The following is a 14,118-nucleotide window of genomic DNA, read 5'->3' as shown; positions in this document are numbered from 1 at the left end:
TCAAAACCACACTGAGATACCACCTCACGCCAGTCAGCGTGGCTAAAATGAACAAATCAGGAGACTATAGAGGCTGGCGAGGGTGTGGAGAGATGAGCACCCTCCTAACTGTTGGTGGGAATGTAAAGTGGTGCAGCCGCTCTGGAAAACAGTGTGGAGGTTCTTCAAAAAACTATCCATAGAACTTCCTTATGACCCAGCAATAGCACTGCTAGGGATTTACCCAAGAGATACAGAAATGCTGATGCATTGGCACACTTGTACCCCAATGTTCATAGCAGCAATGTCAACAATAGCCAAAACATGGAAAAAGCCTAAATGTCCATCACCTGATGAGTGGATCAAGAAGATGTGGTATATGTACACAATGGAGTACTACATGGCAATAAGAAAGAATGAAATCTGACCATTTGTAGGAAAGTGGATGGACCTTGAGGGTGTCATGCTAAGCGAAATAAGTCAGGCAGAGGAGGACAGATACCATATGTTTGCACTTATAGGTCTAACAGGAAAACAGGAGAAACCTAATGGAGGACCAGGGGGAGGGGAAGAGGGAAAGAGAGTTGGGGAGAGAGAGGGATGCACAACTTGAGAGATTAGTGAATGCTGAAAATGAACTGAGGGTTGAAGGGGAAGAGGGAGGGGGGAAAAGAGGTGGTGGTGATGGTGGAGGGCACTTATGGGGAAGAGCACTAGGTGTTGTATGGAAACCAATTTGACAATAAACTATTTTTAAAAAATAATGTAATAATAATAATAATAATAATAATAATACAGAAGAATCAACACTAAAAAATACTGGCATAAAGATTCCTAGGGATTTCAAGCAGAGTAGAACGGGGAAATAAAAGACTTCCCAAGGTAACTAATAACCTCTAAAACAAAACAAAATAAAACAAAACTAAGAGGAACCATACTCAATCTCCAATTTTTGTACTCAATTATTTTGTATTCCAATTATAAAGGCTACAGGCAAATATTCATATCTAGAAGAGATCTGATGATCCCTATTGGAGTGGAAGAGGAACAGGATCATGAACTCTAGCTAACCAAGCCAAAACAAAGTGAAGTCCTCAGTAACAGAGAAGCCATGTTAAAGTATAGAAGTGAGCATTAGTTTAAATAAGCAATAAGCTTTAAAATCTATATGAATTATGTTTAGGAAAAAATATAAATTCAAATTAAAAAATAACACAATAGGGTATTAAATGGGAGAAGACAGAAAGAAATAAAAGTATAGAATGTTCTCCTCCTTCCTATCAAGAAGCAACTTAGAATACTTTCTCAATACAAAACCCATAGTTGAAAAAAAGATAATGCCCCAACGTATTCACATTTCCACATAATTCTCCTTATCTACTTTTAATGGGATCTTGAAGAAATTCATATTTCTTGCTATGAAGAGACATGTATTGATGCCAGACACTTATACCTAGTTTCTAGAAGCAGACTGAATTCAAATCCTAGTTCTATCACTTATGATTCTATGACCTTGGCTAATTTAGTCTGTTATCTAATATATAGTGCTTGGATATATGCCAGCACATTGAGAAAAGTCAATATACATCTTCCTTTATTACAATGATTTCCATTCCTCTTATAGTTGTATTATGTTACAATGGGTTTGTTGTAAATTATTCTATTAAGAATAATGTAAGTCTACATTCAATGCTATATGTTTAAATTGTTTCAACATTACCTTTTTTCTAGTACCAATTTTCCACTGCTGTATAACAAATTACCGCCAAACTTAGTAGAAACAAATGTTTTATTTGTTTAATTGTTTTATTTATTCTGTGTATTTGCAATTTGAACTAGGCTTATATGATCAGTTCTTTCGTTCATCATGACTCAGCTCATTTCTCCACTACAGTCATCTATCAACTCAAGTGGGAAAGGATGGTCTACGATGGCCTCACTTACATTCTGGCAGCAGGCAGACTATCAGCCAGAGCACTCTGGTTCTCCTATATGTAGTTACTACAAAATGTTAGCTCCAACTCGTTCACGTCATAAGCTCAGAGTTCCAACTCCAGCCCAAAGAAGTTAAGCCCAACATGCAAGTGCTAGTAAAGCCTCTGTTTAGCATTTGCTAATGTCCCACAGGCCAAAGTAAGTCACACAGCTAAGTCCAGATTGATTAAAGAATGGATAAACACCACTTTTTGATGGCATGAGCAACAAAGTCAAATTGCAAAAGGTACAAGTAGAGAGAAAAGAAAAATACTGCCACCATCTTTGAAAATAATCTTCTACACTTGTCCAGTTAGAATTTCCCTCCCTGGATTTTGATTCTTGTGGAGAGAAACAAAGAGATCAAAAGGTTGGCATCTCACTCAATTCCAAAGGCATTATGCCCAGGCTGTAATTACTACTGTAGTCATGGATTCTGGTTCCTATTTTTAAGAACTGTTTTCATTCTTGCCCTTTTCCATCTTATTGCTAAGCACCCCATTGGTCCTTTGAGCTCCTGAGCTCCTGAGCCTTGCCAGTATTTCTTCTTTATTTTACTTTATTTTTGCCTCTTAGCCAGTATCAGTTTCTGCAGCTTGCAAACAAAGAACCCTAAATAATACATTATAAATGTAAAACAATTGGTGTCTTTCTATTCATCATAGTAAATGTTGGGAATGTTACATTTCTTAAATTTGGACTTACATTTACATCTTTCTCATTCTCTTATATTTGTATTGCTTTAATTATCTTCATATGTAATTTTTCAGGAAAAAACTGTTTTAAAGCACTTAAAATGAGATTGAAAACATTTTTATGTCAACATAATAAATTTCTAACTCAGTGCTTCTCAACCCTAAGCATTTTTAATGTCTTTTTTTCTTTTCTGAACTTATTTCCTTGCCTTTCCACATAAATTTTGAAGTCAGCTTGTTAATTTCTATCCTCCCTCCCCTCCAAAAACAACCTGCTCTAATTCTGACTGGGATTTCATTGATTCTATAATCCCATTTGGGGAGCGTGCAACATCTTAAAACGTTGAGTTTTCCAATCTATGAATTTGGCATATCTCTTCATTTATTTATATCTTCTTTAATTTCTCTCTGGAAAAAGTTGATTTTAAATATAAGCTTCCTATCCTGCAACAATGCTAAATTGAGTTGATGTTGTTGTTTTAAGATCCCTTAGGAGTTTCACATGCACAGTATGTTAAAGGTAAATAAAAACAGTTTAGCTTTCTTAATTGTTTACCTTTAATTCCTTTTTCCTACCTCACCATAATGGCTCAGACATCTTCTAAAATTTTGAACAGAAGTATTAAGGACACACATCTTCATCTATCCCCCAATGCTAATAGGAAAGTACTCAATATTTTACTAAGTGCAATGTTAGTTATGTATTTTCTTTCATAGATGCCTTTTGTCAGTTTAGGAGAGTTTCTTTTTATTCCTAGTTCAGTGAGGGTCATTTTTTTTTATCTTGAGTAACAGCTGAATTTTGACATATAATTTTTTACCTTTATTAAGATAATCATATAACTTCTTAATCTATCAATATAGAGTATAACATCAATTGGTTTTGCATTTTAGACCAATCTTTTTATTATGAAGTAAATCCCACTGGTCAAGATGTAAAATCTTTTTAATAGGTTACTGGAATCAATTTGCAGATATTTTGGTAAGGATGTTTTCAACTGTATTTATGGGAACATGGATCTATAATTTTTTCCTGGGATTTTGCTTTTCTGGTTTTGGTAGACTCATAAATGGAGTTTTAAAATGGTCTCCCATTTATTTTCTGAGAAAATATATGTAGAATCAGTTTTATTTCTTCCTTAAATGTTTGGCAGCACTCACCAATAAAGCCATCTGGGCCTGGAGCTTTCTTTCAGAGAATATTCTTATTAAAAATTCAATTTATTAAAAATTTCAATTTATTTCATTGATATACAGCTACCGAGATTTTATTTTTCATGTGTTATTTTTGGTGAGCTGTGTTTCTCAAGGAATTTGTCCATTTCGTTTACATTGTCAAATTTGTTTGCAGAAAGTGAGTCATAATATTCTGCAGTTTTTTAATAGTTGTAGGTTTTGTAGCCATACCACATTTTTACCCCTGATATTGTTAATAGAAGAAATAGTCTTCTCAGCATTTGTCTTAATTGTCTTACTAATATTTTCATTCACTGTATAATTAACTCAAAGTATTGTGCAATTCTTGCCATATCTTTCAAGACTTTTTAGCTTCTAACCTATTGTTACAACCTCTTTTGTAACTCTATTAAATTCTAATTAACATTTCCAGTGAAAATATGCAGACTTAAAATAACAGGCAGGCACTTGCATCTTTGAGAAGAGAGAAGACTCACACAGACATGCCTGCACTGGCTAATTACTGGTACTTGCCACAATACTAATATTCCATAATAAAGATCTAGAACAACAGCAAATTATCTCCCAGACTTGGGCAGTTACAAATTTTGCTGAATAAAACTTTCTTTAAGTATGAACCAATTATGAACACTGAATCTGAAATTTATTATGGATTCAAATGAAACTTATTTTTCTAATTCTTAATATATAGGATAAAAAGTAAAGACTATCTGAATAAAAACAAAATGTTAAACCATACTGCAACACCCAAGAAAAAAATGACACATCTTCAGAAGTTTATAGTTATGAAATAATTGTGAGAGGAAAAAATAAAAGACTCTATAACACACTGAACCAATGATCTTCATAAATAATACAAAAAATTTCAACAATACGGAATGTAACGTAAGCATTTCTTTTGCAACTTATATCCCCTTTACATAAAATGTTTTCATTAAGCAAAAAGAGAACAACAATCAGAGAGGCAATCAAAAGAAGAGAAACATTTTTTTCACAAATGATAATGCAAATAACTTGAACTTTATATATTTTGCCCAAAAAAGGTAGACTATAATACACCTATCAGGATGGCTAAAATTGAAAACAAATTTCAAAAAGTGAAGACACCAAAAGTTGGTGAGGATGAAAAGAGACTAGATCAATCATATACAGCTGATAGAAATATAAAATAGGGCAGTCACTCTAAAAACTAGTTGGCAGTTTCTTTTAACACTACTAATCAAGTTATCACACTGACCAGCAATTTGTACTCTTAGACATATAACCCCGAGAAATGAAAACTTATTTTCAAGCAATAACTTGCACATAAATGTTCATATCATTTTTATTTATAGTAGCCCCAAACTGGAAACTACCTAAATGTTCATCGATGGGTGAGTAAACAAGTTGCAGCACATTCATGTCATCCAATATCAGCAATAAAAAGGAAAGAGTTCTTGATACATGCAATAACTTGGAGGAAGCTCAAGGAAATGATGCTGCATGGGGGAAAAGCCAATATTAAAAGGATACATATTGCACAACTGTTCACTTATATAACATTTATAAAATAACGTCATAATATAGATGAACCACAGAACAGTGGCTGCCAGGAGTTAGGGTAGAGAAAGGCGTTTGGGCGTGCTATAAAAGACCAAGGAATCTTGTGAGATGGTACAGCTCAGTATCTTCCTTGTGGTTAAGGATTACATGAAGTTACCCATTTGATAAAACTGCAAAAAACTACACACATATATAGACACACACAGGCAGGGACAATATGTGTATAATCTGAAAAACTCTATGGCTATACCAGTGTCAATATACTGATTTTGATAATGCACTGTACATTTATTGAGAGATCCCAGGTGAAGGGTACACAAGGACCTCCTTTTGTAACTTCCTGTGACCTTGCAATTATCTCAAAATTATAATTATAAGGTAATTTTGATAAATTGAAATGTATTTTTTGTTGATCTCTATGAATCAAGGACAGATTTTAAATCTCACTTAACTAAGTATTTCAATGAATCTCTTAAACATTTTAAAAATAGACAAAAATTGTTTTAAACACTTAAATTGTATATGAAGAAAGATTCAGACACTCTACTCATTTCCTAAGAATTCTATAACAAATTACTTCAAATCTAATGGCTTCAAATAGCATAAATGAATTCTTCAAAGACCTGGAAATCAGAGATACATAGTAATTTTCAACAAACCAAAATCAATGCACTGGAAGGTCCCTCCCTCAAGAGGATCTAGAAGACATTCTGTTCCCTGCCTTTTCTAGCTTCTGGAACCTGCCAGCATGCCTTAACTTACAGTCACATCCCTCCTGTTTCTACCTCCATCCTCACACTGCCTCCTCCTCTTCTGTGTGTGTCTAATTCCCTTTGACTCTCTCATAGAAGGACATGGTGGTGACATGTAGCGCCCATCTGGATATATCAGGATAATCTCTTCATTAGAGGATTATGTCTGCCAGGACTCTCTTTTTCCAAATACGGTGACATTCACAAGTACCCATATTTGGAAAGAATTAGTAGGTAGACACATTTTTTAGCTGACTATAGGCATATAATATTATATTACACTTATTTATATATTTGTATTATCATGTCATGAAAAATGAATTTGGAGACAAATGTTTTATTCATTACTGTGTTTTATTTATTAGCATCATAAAATGTCAAGTATGATCTTTCTTAGTTATTTCCCATGGTATATTGTTGGCAAAAAGAGCATTTGCAATTCCTCCCAATACTGCACATGTCTGCTACTCCTTCCATTAGGAAAGAGAGTTTATTTCCTCTTCTCTTAATTCTGGGTTATACTTGAACTTGAATTTGAATTCTGGAAGTAATTGAACTTGCTTTGACCAGTAGAAGGCAGAAGTGACACTGCATGTTCCAAGGCTAGGTGTGAAGAAGCTTGGTAATTTCTACTTTCACTCTTCTGAAATCTACTTTCACTTTGCTAGAAATCCCACATGGAAAGAAGGAGAGAAAGTCTAAGTCACCGATTGCTCTACCCATCTAAGCTGAAGCCCTAGGCACAAGAAGAAAGGCACTGACATTCTAGCCCCAGTCCAACTGTTAGCACATACCAACTGGAACAGATGAAGTACTCAGCTGAGCCCGGTCAACACACAGAATAAGAAGAAATAATAATTCACTATTGTTTTAAGCTGTTATAATACCAAAAAGGTAACAGAAGCTAAAGAGACTAAATAAACCATTGTTTCAAATCTGAAAAAAAAAAAAAGTGTGTATATGGTGGCGGGGAGTGCTACGTAGCAACAGATAATTTAAACATTTGCCTATGGGGGGGTAAATTGAATATTCACTGAATTTAACTGGACGTATAAATATTTAACTCTAGTGAAATTTAAAAAATTGGCCAAGGAACTGTTCACAAAGGGGCTATACCTGTGTAAAAGGGATGTGGTTTAGAGTTTTAAAACCATGCACTGATTTTCTTTTAACCATAAGATAAATATTAACCTGAAACACACATTTATTCTCTGTAAAGTTCAATGCAGTCAGCCTTATGTTTAAGGTAGTTATATATCAGAAATAAAAAAAGGATTATCATAACAAAACCTGCAGACATCAAAATGATCAAAACACTGTACCACATAAATTAACAACTTAGATAAAATGGACAAATTCCTTGAAAAACACATACAAACTCAACTTACCCAATGGCAAACAGATCATATAATAATAGCTCTAGATCTATTAAGGAACTGAAATGCAATATTTTAACATTCTCACAAAAGAAATCTCTAGGCCTAGCTGGATTCAATGGAGAATGCTATCAAACATTTGAAAAAGAATTGACACCAACTCTGCACAATCTCTTCTAGACAACAGAAGATAATGGAACACTTCGCAATTCATTTTATGAAGCTAGTATTACTCTGACACCAAAACTATAATACCAGGAAAAAGGCAATAACAAAAAACTATAAATGTACACCCCTCAACATATTATTACAAAACAAAACTCACCAATATATAATAAGAATTACATACCATGACCAAATGGCCTTTCTTCTAGGTATACAAGGGTGGCTTAATATTCAAAAATCAATAATATAACATACCATAATAAAGGCTAAGAAAAAAGCATATGACTATATTAATACAGAAAAAGCTTTTGAAAAAGTTCGATATTCATTTGTAATACAAAATTGTCCAAAAAAACCCAACTAGGAATAAAAAGAGACTCTCAACTTGATAAAAATCATGTGCCAAAAACATACAGTTGGCATACTTACCAATGAAAGACTGAACGTTTTTCCCTTAAGATCAGAGAGAAGAATGCCCACTTTCATAAAAGTATGAGAGTGAACATCGTACTGAAAGTTCTAGCTAGTGCAATAAGGTTAAGAAAATATAAGGCATATAGATTGGAAAGAAAGAGAATTTTCCATATTTGCAAACGTTCTAGTTGTCTATGTTGAAAAATCCCAAGGAATCTACACAACATGGACAATACTTTTACTCTGAAAACTACAAAGTGCTAACAAAAAAAGTAAAATAAAAAAAGATCTAAATACATAAACAGACATCCTACCATGTTCATGGTTTGGAAGACTAACATAGCAAATGCGTAAATTCTCCCTAAATTGATGTGCAAGTTTAATGCAATTGCTATAAAATCCCAGAAAAAAAATGTTATCGATAAAAATTATGCTAAATTTATATTAAAAGGCAGAAAAATAAAACAGCTACAAGTTAGAAAAGAAGAATGGAGCGAGAGGAATCATTCTACCTGATTTGAGGACTTACTGTATGCCTACAGTAATGAAGACTGTGTGAAGTTAGCAGAAGGACTGACACATAGATCAATGAAACAGAAGAGAGTACTCAAAAATAGACACAAATATATGCAATTGACTTCTGACAAAGGTGCGAAAGCAATTTCAGTGGAGGAGGAATGATAGCACTTTCAACAAATGATTCCAGAACAAGTGGACATCTCTAGGTAAAAATATGACCTCAGCCTAAAGCTCAAGCCTTAGCCAACACTTAACTCAAACTGGATCCTGGACCTAAATGTAAAACATGAACCTATAAAATTTTTTTTTTAATAAATCACTGGAGAAAATTTTTGTAATCTAGAGCTAAGCAAAGAGCTCTTAGACATGACATCAAAATCAAGATCCATCAAAGCAGAATTTGGTAAACTGGACTTCAAAATGTAAAACTTTTGCTCTGTGAAGAACCTAGTAAAAGGATGAAAAAATAAGCTAAAGAACTCGAAGAAAAGTATTTGCAGACCACATATCTGCAAAAGGGCCTATATTTAGGATCTATAAGAAATTCATAAAACTCAACAATTAAGAACAATTTTTAAATGGGTAAAAGACAGACCGGGACATTTCACTGAATATGCTGTCTGGATGGTAAACGAGCACATGAAACGAAGTTCAACATTAATAGCCAATAGGGAAATGCTAATTAAAACTACAATGCGATGTCATTGCATACCTCTCAAAATGACCAATATAGCGATGACAAAATTCTGGCAAGGATAAAGAGAAATTGGATAACTCATACTTTGCTGGTGAGACTATAAAATGGTACAGCGCTCTGGAAAACTAAACCAGTAACTATTATATAACTTCTGGGCATTTATGCTGGAGAAATGAGAATTTATCTTCCATAAAACTGTAAAGGAGTATCCATAGCAACTTTATTCATAATAACCCTAACCTGAAAACAACCCAGATGTCACTTAATGGGTGAATGGTTAAACAAACTTTGGTAAATCCATACAATGGAGTAAAACTCAAAAATAAAAATAAACAAACTAGTGATATACATGAACAACTTGGATGAATCTTTAGACAATTATGCCAAGTTGAAAAAGCCAACGTCAAAAGGTTGCATATTATATGATTCCATTTTGATAACATTCTTGAAATGCAAAATGATAAATATGAAGAACAGAGTGATGTGGTTGCAGTTATAAAGGTTAACACAGGCATCCTTACAGTGATGGAACTATTCTGTAACTTGACTTTATCATTGTCAATATTTTGACTTTGACATTGTAAAACAGTTTTTCAAGATATTATATGTTCAGGAAATTGGATGAAAAGCACAACACAGAGCTCTCTGTATTATTTTTTAACAACTACATGTGAATCTATAACCATCTCAAAACAAAAATTATTTAAAAACCCCAGTCACCTCAGTAAAATTTTTTTGTATTTTTATGTTTATAAAACTGGCTTAGTTTAATGATTACACTAAGTTTCATCTGCTGCTCTAATATAATTTTTCTAGTAATAATGTTGAAAGTAGAAACTTCCCTGTAAATTCAGAAACCACAAAAAATCATGAGGCAAAATACTCATTGACTTTTATACCTTACTCATTTGACAGCATCTGATACCTAGATAGGCTCCACACCCAACACTATAGGGCTCGAACTCATGACATGTTCTACCAACTGAGCCAGCCAGGCACCCCAACTACTGTTGTCAGTTTAGAATATATCGTAATCTATACTTGTAATAAGTAATACAGTTATATAGGATAGAAGGGCATAAAGTAAAAAGTATCTTCTCATTCATTCCCTCAGCATATCAGTCCCACCCCTACCTCCCTGTGAGTCACCAAGTCCCCCACGGGTATTGGTGTGTGTTCAAGCAGATATGTGCGTTCTCCCATCCACCTAACCTGTTTCTTTTTATGCAACTGTCACTATATGTATAACTCTGCCTCTTGGATTTTCGCTTAAAAAGTCTTCAAAAACTTTGCTCTCATTACAATTGCTCGTTTTTTGTTTATTTGTTTTGTTTTGTATTAATTGTATGATAGACCATGGTATAAGTATATATTTAGTTCATTTCTGATAATTTGCTTAAATGTTCAAGGAACTTGCTTTGTATATCTGGCATTTGCATATCCGTAGAATAAATATCTACAAGTGGAACTACTTGATCACAGGTTGTGTGCTTCTACGATTTAGGTAAATACTGACAAGTGGCTCCTCATAAAAGTTCGTTCAACTTGTACTACCACAAACAAAGTATTAGAGTATCCACTTCCTTCTGCCCTCTTTCATACAGTGAGTCATTGTTTTTATCTCTGCCAATCTGATAGGTGAAAAAACTCCTAGTGTAAGCTTTTCATTCAAAGATAACAATCAATGAATCTTACATGAAAGGATGCCTTAGTGCATTAATCACAAAGAAGTAAAGTGACCTTCAAGACTGAAAACAGTTCTCCAACAAGTGATACTGTGCATTTAAAACTACCCTGTAGCCCAGAGTCTGGGACTTGTTATTCACAAAGAAATATGAGAAAATCACAATTGGTCAAAGTTAATATTTAAGTAGATAAATTCATTAAAAGTTTACCATATACATCCAGAAGAGTAGTTAGGACTTATTTTAAACTATAAGGGAAATTGGAAATAAATATAAAGATTCTGCCATGTAACTTTAAATGTTTTCTTGCATCAGACTATGTCCACAGGTTTCTGTTAATGCCATCTGCTCAGAAATCATTTTAATATTACTCTGCATGGAATAAATATATTAATATATCCAATTATGCATATGTATGTAGTAATAAAGAGTTAACACACTACCCCAAAGAAGTGGAGAAGTAAATTGAGAAGTAAAAGTTTTCAGAGCTTTTGATAATCAGCAAGGTCTCTTTCAGGTCTATCATTCTAAATTAGTAACTTTTTAATTACCTGGGTAATAAATCCAGAGTTCAACACGATACAAATTTATTTACCTATTCACACACAAGTTTTATTTTATGACAGGACAACCCGTATTTTCTAACATGCATGGGTAAATTAATGATTATAAATATAGAGTCTAGGTTGGGGGGGGGGTAATAAAAGTAACTCCAGAGACCTAACTAGCTCCTTACAACATATGAGGACACAGTGAAAGTCACCATCTATGAACCAGAAAGCAGGCTCTTGCCAGACACCAAATCTGCTGGTGCCTTGAATTTCTCAGCCTCCAAAACTATAAGAAATAAATTTTTGTTGTTTATAAAGCACCCAGTGTACGGTATTTTGCCATTAGAAGTCTCAACAGACCAAGACAGTATTTCTTATGTTATTATTTGGATGACATAGTACTTATTTTCTAGAAACACATATAAATATCTTTCTTAATGCCATTAAAGTACTATCTCTTCAGTTAACATATATGAAAGTACAAAGCAATTCTTGAATCAATAACAGAACATACAATCAGGAAAAAAGAAAACTTGTCAACATAAGAGACTGTCTTCTTTTCAAAACAGTGTTAATTACTGCCTTCCTGGAAAAAAAAAAATTACATGTTTCACTAGAATGTAAACGGCCAGTGCATTCAATAATATATTACATTTTACTCCAATAAATCAACATGGATCATTGATCATGTGGATACAAAGGGAACGCACACAAAAATGAAATGATTCTGATGATCAAATATGCCAAATATAATGAGACAGATACTCTTCAAGGAAAATTCATTCCATCATCAAGTTCGTATTAATCACTTACTACATAAGTCAAAACTAGTAGTAGGCGTCAAAGACAAAAGTAGGTCTGCATCTGAACACTGTTGATACGGAAATGAAATGAAACAAGGCAAGGTGGGGTAAGAAGCTCTATAAGGTTGCTTCGTCAGAGAATGATTATTTCCTAAAGCAAACACTTTGTTTCTTGTATCCCCGGAAAGCAACAAGGCAGAAAAAGCTTCAAAAACTGGGTGACGAGGCTCTTAAACTCAGTACACAAAGCAAACTCTCCCGTCCTCTTCGTGTTTCTGGGTAGTGAACTATACAACTGGCGCAGACTAAGAAAGGCGGGGTCTACCTTTAAGACCTGGAAGGGAACAACCCGACTGGGAGAAACGGGCGCAGCCTCATTTGCATAGGCACCCAAACACTGCTGACGTCACCGCGCCAGAGTGCGGACCCCGCCCCGTCTTACTCCAGCCTTTCCCCGGGTAGGATGAAGATGGAAACAGCGAAGAGAGCGAGACGCTACGGAGCGCGAGCCTGGGGGCTTCCTCTTCCCACACGCGCCAAAGGCCGCTACTCAACTCAACGGAAAAGAATTCCCGCTCCTGCGGCCTCTGCGACAGGGAGGGTCACACCTGTCCCCGAGATGGCTCGGCTCGGCGTTGCGATTCGCTCATATTTATAAGGCTCACATGCCTGCGTGTTACGATCCGAGAGCCCCTCCCTGTACTCAAAACCGTCCTCTGCCCAGGCCACGCACACACAGCCAAGTGAATGGTGTAGAAATGGTCTGGGTTTCCCATTCCTCCCGTCCTCTCCTTAAAATCCCCGCGCCACCATCTCACCGCCACACTCCCGAATTCCTGGATGCGCAGAAACCCGCAGGCTGTGCTTTCTTCGGTGGCCACGTGCCCTGTGCGGCGAAAGGCCCGCGGTGGGACCATTAATCGCAGGATGCCTCATGCAAAAGGGAACCGGGGGTCACGTGAAACACACAGCCAGGGGTATCGCGTTTGGCGGTGGCCGAAAGCCACGAGAAGCGAATGAGGAACGAGCCTGGCTTCTCTCCCCGCCCCACCGCCCACTCGCACGGGGATCGGCTTCCAAGTCCCCCAGAACCTCGGAAGCGCCTCGCTCCGTCCCGACCCTACCAACTTTCGTCTCGGGCGTGCCCCGGTCGGCTGCCCGGTCCCCGCCCGGCGTAGGGCCAGTCCTGCTTTGACTTGGAAACGACTAGTTTCTCGGGGATGCTGTTGGCGATTTGCACGACGAGAACGAAGGATGGCGGAACGTTTCAACCCATGTGCTTCCCCTACTCACCGCTCTCGTCCCCTCCCCCCACGGTGCACAGGTGCAAGACAGCCTGGAGGGTCGCCGGCCGAGTCCAACTTCCCCCTCAAAAGCTTTAGGGCTGCCACCCCTCCCCTCACCCCAGGACCCAGCCCGAGTCCTTCCCGGGATCCACCCCTTAAGTCCGCTCACGTCCCGGTCCCCAGGCTCCAGGGTAGCTAACGGGGAGCCCCGCCCTACCTAGTACCGTGCCCTTAGCTGAAGAAGCGTGTCGTTCCCGTTCCCGTGTCTCCACCGGGCGCCTCTCGCTCCTTCCACGTCCCGACAGCAGCTGCAGTGGAGTGGCCAGAGGGGTCGGGTCCAGGCGGCTGCGACAGAGGCCGCGAGGGAGCTGTCCAGAGCCAAGCGGCCGCTGGCCTCGGGCGGGCCCCGGGGCTGGGCGAGGTGGCGGTGGGTCGCTGCCCTGCGGGCTGGCTGCGAGGGACTCCCGAGCGCGGGTGTGCGGG

The 14,118-nt window shown here is 36.9% G+C and overlaps 1 protein-coding gene across 2 annotated transcripts in view; it reads right to left on the bottom strand.

The window, feature by feature from the left end:
- The window catches only part of SLC6A15 (solute carrier family 6 member 15), a 43,437-nt gene extending 29,750 nt beyond the window's left edge, over positions 1–13,687 (bottom strand). The window contains exon 1 of one of the 2 annotated variants that reach the window (XM_029954198.1): positions 13,643–13,687. The gene's annotated coding sequence lies outside the window, so the exon portion shown is untranslated. Of the gene's footprint in view, positions 1–13,167; positions 13,270–13,642 lie in introns of those variants that run through there. The other variant, XM_029954197.1, reaches the window with a different exon arrangement.
- Positions 13,688–14,118: the final 431 nt, after the last annotated feature.

This window comes from Suricata suricatta, chromosome 10, assembly GCF_006229205.1.
Source record: "Suricata suricatta isolate VVHF042 chromosome 10, meerkat_22Aug2017_6uvM2_HiC, whole genome shotgun sequence".
NCBI lineage: Eukaryota > Metazoa > Chordata > Mammalia > Carnivora > Herpestidae > Suricata > Suricata suricatta.
This window is presented reverse-complemented; position numbering and strand designations above follow the sequence as displayed.